We start from the raw sequence: 6,221 nt of genomic DNA on the forward strand, positions 1-6,221 counted from the left end.
TCCGCTGAGGGAATTTATGTGGACCCTCAGAAGATTTCTACAGTGTCTATGTAGGAGCAACCGAAGAACGTTACTGAAGTGATGATTTTTCTGGGATTGGCTAGCTATTACCGACGTTTTGTGCCAAACTTCTTGGTGATTGCCCTGGCTCTCACTAAATTGACCCGGAATGGGGTCAAATTCAACTGGGATGAGAATTGTGAATTGAGTTTTCAGGAGCTTAAACAACGTCTTACTTATGCTCTCCTCCTTGCTCTTCCGGACGATGGCGGTGAGTTTGAGATCTACAGTAATGCATCCTTGTTGGGATTAGATTGTGTTCTGATGCAGCATGGGAAAGTCATTGCCTATGCTTCCAGGCAACTCAAAACTCACGAGAGAAACTACCCCACTCATGATCTGGAACTCTAAGCAGTGGTATTTGCTCAAAAAATCTGGCAACATTACTTGTACGGCGAGAAGTGCTGCATCTTTACTGATCATAAGAGTCTGAAATATGTCTTCACCTAGAAGGAGTTGAATTTGGAAACTCATTAGTGACTACGATTGCACTATTTAGTTGCCTCATATCTTTCTATCTTAGATTAAACATTTATGGTGTCTTAGAATTTTGATTAAAATGTTTACTATTATTGTGTACCAAATAGATTTTACTAAACTTTTTTTTTGGTTTGACCAAAAAAAAAAAAAAAAACACTTTTTTTTTGGATATAAACTTACACCTAATACCATTAGTTTTAATACGCCCATATTCATCCAACTACAACTAATTGCCTATAATTTAGGAAATGAATTGTGTGAAATTCATAGTTGATATCTTTCAACGACAAACGGCAGGTCAAGAAAAAAGTTTTAATAGATAAGTTTCAAATTAAAGGCAATTTTATTTTTATTCTGGTTTAGTCTAAAAAATTAAATTTCTTCAAACAAGATTAGACAAATAGAAGTCGCCTAGAGCAAAAACTAAAGAAAAATTCTCTGTTGTTAGACTCTGCTTTGGCTTTAGTGTCAGGGACAATTTTCTGTCTTTTCCCTCTCTCTTTCTATTTATTTTGTTTGGTGTAGAATTGTTGCCATAAAACGTTGTAGTGGTCGTGATAATCATTGTGTTTTAGCCCACACACAGATTAAATACAAGGTTTGGATCCAGTTATCACCTTAAAGCTGAAAGCCATGGAAAATGTTAGATTGCATTGGGATTGGGTAGCCTAAATGACACTATGGGTTTAGTCGGTATAATGATATGACTCTCAGATGTTCGAAGTATGTGGAGCTGCGACATTATTTTATCCTTTTATTTTGTTTCTATAGAATAAATTCCAAGAATTGTCTCAGAGTTTTATTTATTTATTTATTTTTTATTTTTTTGGAAACTAGAATTGTCTTGGAGTTTGGTTTTTAGGATTCCCTTAAGAATAGTAGTTTTGATTTCATTTAAGAAATTATATCTAAATAAGGAATTAACTTGGCTCCTCAATGGTTGAGGAAGAGTTCCTCATCAATTCACTACGTGGCCGATTTACAAAATTCTATGTTTTAAACAGAACCATTCATATTATAAATGACTATGGAAAGATCATCTTGGTAAAAAACAATGAAATATGATAACGTTTAGTTGTTGAATTGTGTAAAACAAGAAGAATGGATTTGGGATAAGTATTATGAATTGTCTATCTATTTATTACAATTGATTGACCAGCCGATCTTAGTTTTAATTAATTATAGAATATGTTATAATACAAACAGTTTCGATCATCGCTCAAGTTCACGAGCTGGGTGCAAATGCTTTATAAAACAGAGTGGAAATGACTAAGTGATAGTAAAAAGGAGTTCCTAAAAATAAAATAAAAAGAATTGAAGGGTAAAATGGTAAGTGTCATAAAAAAATGTGTTGATATACTTATCTCATTACAAATTTTCACATAAGGCAATCGATATTGATATTGACATATCCATTAATTTGCATATGAATATTTCCATTTGTATCCATCTTTTAAAATTCACGAGCTGGGCGCAGACGGTTTATAAAACGTGGTTGAAATGATCCAAGTTATAGGACAAAGGAGTAGGGGGGTAAAATGGTACTTGTGGAAAGGACATTGTGTAACAAAAGCTATGGAAGGATTCCTTTCAAAACCCCCTTTGTTCCAGTACCAAATCCACAAGCTGAAATTAATTGTACAAGGAAACGAAGGCCCACACACATCCACGTTTTCCGGCGGTTTTCATGATTCCGGCCAACTCCGACCACCCCCGACATTAAGAGCGATGAAGCTTCGTCAAGCTTAGGTAGTAGGATTGAGGTGGAGTTTTATATAAAGTTGAAGATAGTGAGTATTTTTCGTCGCCTTTTGCTTTTTTGTTGTTTCTTGTTTCATGGCAGAACAGATACATTCCGCTTGATTTGCTTCTAGCTGGCCATGCAATGTAAAACAGTAAGAGTAGCAGTGGTTTTGCATGAACTGGCCCAAAAGCCCCTTCACAGACTCCTTGCAGAAAAATTCATCACACTATTGCAGTCCTGTAAGGCCATGAAGCAACTTCACCAAATTCAGACACAGATAATCGCCCACGGTTTCTCACACAACGAATACTTTGCCCCGAGAATAGTCACAGCGTGTGCCGAACTGAAGCAAATGGCGTATGCCCACAAGGTGTTTGATGAAATACCTGACCCAAATGTTGCTCTATGGAACGCAACGTTCAGAGGGTATGGGAAGAATGAGAGTCATAGAGAAGTTATGGTTTTGTTTAGTAGGATGAAGAGCTGGATATATTGCCCAATTGCTTCACATTCCCTGTCCTGATTAAATCTTGCAGAAAAAATGAAAAGGCTGGTAGAAGGTGAGACGGTGCATTGTGTAGAGATAAAATGTGGGTTTAGAGCAACCCATATGTGGGAACGACACTGATTGAAATTTATGCGGCCGTGGGACTTATTGGAGCTGCTTAGAAGGTGTTTGGTGAGATGCTGTTATTTCGGCTGCCTTACTTGGTGCATGTCGGATTTAAAAGAAAATTGACTTGGCAGAGTTGGCACTTGAAAGGCTCATCGAACTCGAACCAAAAAACCCTGCAAATTATGTCATGCTTTCAAATATATAGGGTGATCTTGGGAGGTGGAAAGATGTTGCACGTTAAAAGTTTCAATGAGGGGATACAGGACATAAAAAATTCCCTGGTGTTAGCCTTATAGAGGTGAATGATGGTGTGGCAGAGTTCTAGTCCTTGGATATGAGACATCCTGAGACAGAGGAAATATATGGTGCCTTGATGGGGTTAACGAAACTACTAAGATCATCTGGATATGTACCAAACATTCTGGAGCTAGGGCAGAGAGCCTACCATGACTGAGGTATTATCTCTTAATTTATGTGGAGGAACTACTTTTTGTCATTGGCAGTTGTTGGCTTAGAAGAAATTAAATCATCGAAAATTACTTGAAGTGGCATAATGCTGACCACAATTTGTAATTTGTAGAGAGGGTCAATCCGCCTACTAACTAGCTATGCAGAGGACCAGAGGTGACCATCCGCAGTGAACTTCTTAGAGTATGGTCACCATGCAAAGAAGTTAAAGGCAATAACAGGTCTGAGGTGCAATTTTTCTTTTGCTTGCATTGCTCACCATTTCTTGGAGACAGGCTGAAGCCGTAAATTGGCCAACCTACTGGATAGGCTTGAACTAAAATGTGGGCCGAGTTCGACCCTAAATATAAGCGGGTTAAACTGGACCATACTCATTTACGAACTTGGGCATTCGGTAGCTGATTGGGCTACAATCTACCGGTCAAGCCAAATCCCAATGGGTAATAACGAGTAACAAAATATTTTTAGGTACTTGGACACCCTTTTTCTGCCAGTTTATAGATGGATAGATTTGTGATTGAACAGTTAATTGGTGTCTAGAAATAGAGGCACTCTTAAATTGAAAAGCCATTTTCCATTTGATGCTTGTAGGTTCCATTTCAACAGCTCTTCAAATGAAAACCTAGGTTGTTGCCAAATATGTCAATATAAACGTTAAACCAAACTCATCTTCTGAACTCCATAAACCAACATTTACATGCTTTGTACATGTTGTGTTCACCTCTAAACAATGACTTAATGATCTAGTCATCTGTAAATAAAACGAAGGAGAACGCTTAGTCATGGTAAGTACGGCGGTTATTAATCTTAGATGTCTAGATGACCAATAAATGCAATGTCATCAAGTGATTAAGCCAAGTGGAGGATATACTTTAAGAAAGTTTTTGTGTAATAAAAAAAACCTAATCTGCATCGTTCACGGAATAAAATTAGTATAACTGGGTCACTAATTTGCATTTTAGCATTTCTTGTTTCATAATCTGGTTTATCTGCTCTTTTGTCATGCATGTGGATTTATTAGTGAAGTAATTTGATGGGTGTGATTTGGACTTAATGACTAGTTGGCTTTTAGTTCTGGTCAAGTTGCGCCTGCCTCGCAGTAGTAGTCTGCTGTTCTCTAATGACGCGCTATAGCATATATTGTTTCTGGCACAGAGCACATCTTAACACTTCGCTTATGCAGTAGGAATACATGTTTTTCATTTTTTTGAATGTGCACAGATCTCTGATCTTCAATGTTTAGGAAGTAGACACAGCATCTTATATACCAAACTGGACAGATGCAATTTTTTGAGTAGATCAGATCACACAATGTGCAGAATGACCTCCTACAATGTGTGAGGAAGGAGAAAGTCTTTGGTTGCACACCACTGTGCAAGTTTTTTCTCGTGAGGAAGCAAGTAATACGACCTCTCATATTTGCACATAAAGCCTAGCATTTAATTTTTGACAGGTTTGGACAAAGCTGTTTGTGTCGATTGGAATTTTTCTTGCTCATGTTTCAGGTACTTAAAAACTGACATCGTTTCCCAATTTTGCATGTACACAAGTTGTTTATAAATGCATGTTTTTACATGTTAACATGAATAATGAACTGTTTCCATACTACATTTATCGTCCTTCTCTTTCATCTCCTAAACAAGCGTGAACGCAGCAACTTTCAAGTTACCTCCTAAATTGAGGTTTTTGAATCATTATTACTCGAACAAAGACATTAACACTCGGGTGTGTTTTGCCGTTATTCAGATTTAAGAAATTCGCGCCAAATATTGTTTTGCGATTGTACTTTCGCGCAACTGGTTTAATTTTTTTCAAAAATGGAAAACTCTTTGGTAACTACTATTAGTATTAGTTTTTAGTTGAAAACTGAAATAAAAAATAAAAATAAAACTGAAAGTTGTAACCAAAATTTCGCACTAATTATTAAGGATTATCCTAAACCTAAACTAGATTGATAATTTTAGTCCTGTCAATTCAGAGAAGAAGAAGAAGAAGAAGAATAGTCCTTGCTATCTCTTTCTCCGACGAAACCGCGTGCAGTGCACAATCCCTTTCGATTTCACTGGCATTCTCAGGAATTCTATTGTAGACTTGTCTTTTATTAGACAAGTTATTCATGGGAACTTTAACGAAAATGTCCCGATACTATTCACTTTAACTAAAAACCACATTTTTACACTAAAAAGTTAATCCTGTTACTTTTCACTTTACCCTTTATTTTGTCTTTATCATTAAAACTCAAAATTTTCAAATCCCTTTCATTAGTTTTTTATTTATTCATTCCCATCGAAATTCATTGGAAATACTTCAATCCACTTCTATCTTCTCCCACATCAATTACGGTATTTGGTATTTACCATTACACACGACTTAGATATTTCTATAACGTTGCTCGAAGCTAATAGCCTCGTGAGTCTAGTCTAGGTTGAACACTCTGGCCAGAGTGTTTTCTTCCAGCACTAAGTTCCGTAGACTCCATCTTTGGCCACGGTCTCCTCTATTTTCTCTCTTATTTTCCTGTCTAAGCTTGGAAGGGAATTGTCCTGCCCCGATCCCGAGATATGCCAGGGATCGCACATGGTAGCTGAAAGTAGTGATACCATAATACATAAAGTCAATTGGGGCTCATACATAATACATTAGATAATCAACGAAAATGAAATTACAAAGAAAAGGAAAACAAACCCTAGTCGCTAGTGCATTGCACACACCTACACCCATGAGAACTTCTCTAACTTCTACCTGTAACTTTGCAAAACAACCCTGCATCGAGGGAATAAAGCACCGGGCAAAGCAAAACCCGGATAAGCTACGAAGCTCGTATGAGTGACAATAATACAACATATGTGATTT

At 37.0% G+C, this 6,221-nt stretch overlaps 1 pseudogene; it reads left to right on the top strand.

The window, feature by feature from the left end:
* Positions 1–2,059: 2,059 nt before the first annotated feature.
* On the top strand, positions 2,060–3,196 carry LOC125476806 (annotated as a pseudogene).
* Positions 3,197–6,221: the final 3,025 nt, after the last annotated feature.

The sequence above is a fragment of a genome, unplaced genomic scaffold, assembly GCF_019419815.1.
Source record: "Pyrus x bretschneideri cultivar Hongxiangsu unplaced genomic scaffold, Pyrus_bretschneideri_v1 Contig2, whole genome shotgun sequence".
NCBI classification, from domain to species: Eukaryota; Viridiplantae; Streptophyta; class Magnoliopsida; order Rosales; family Rosaceae; genus Pyrus; species Pyrus x bretschneideri.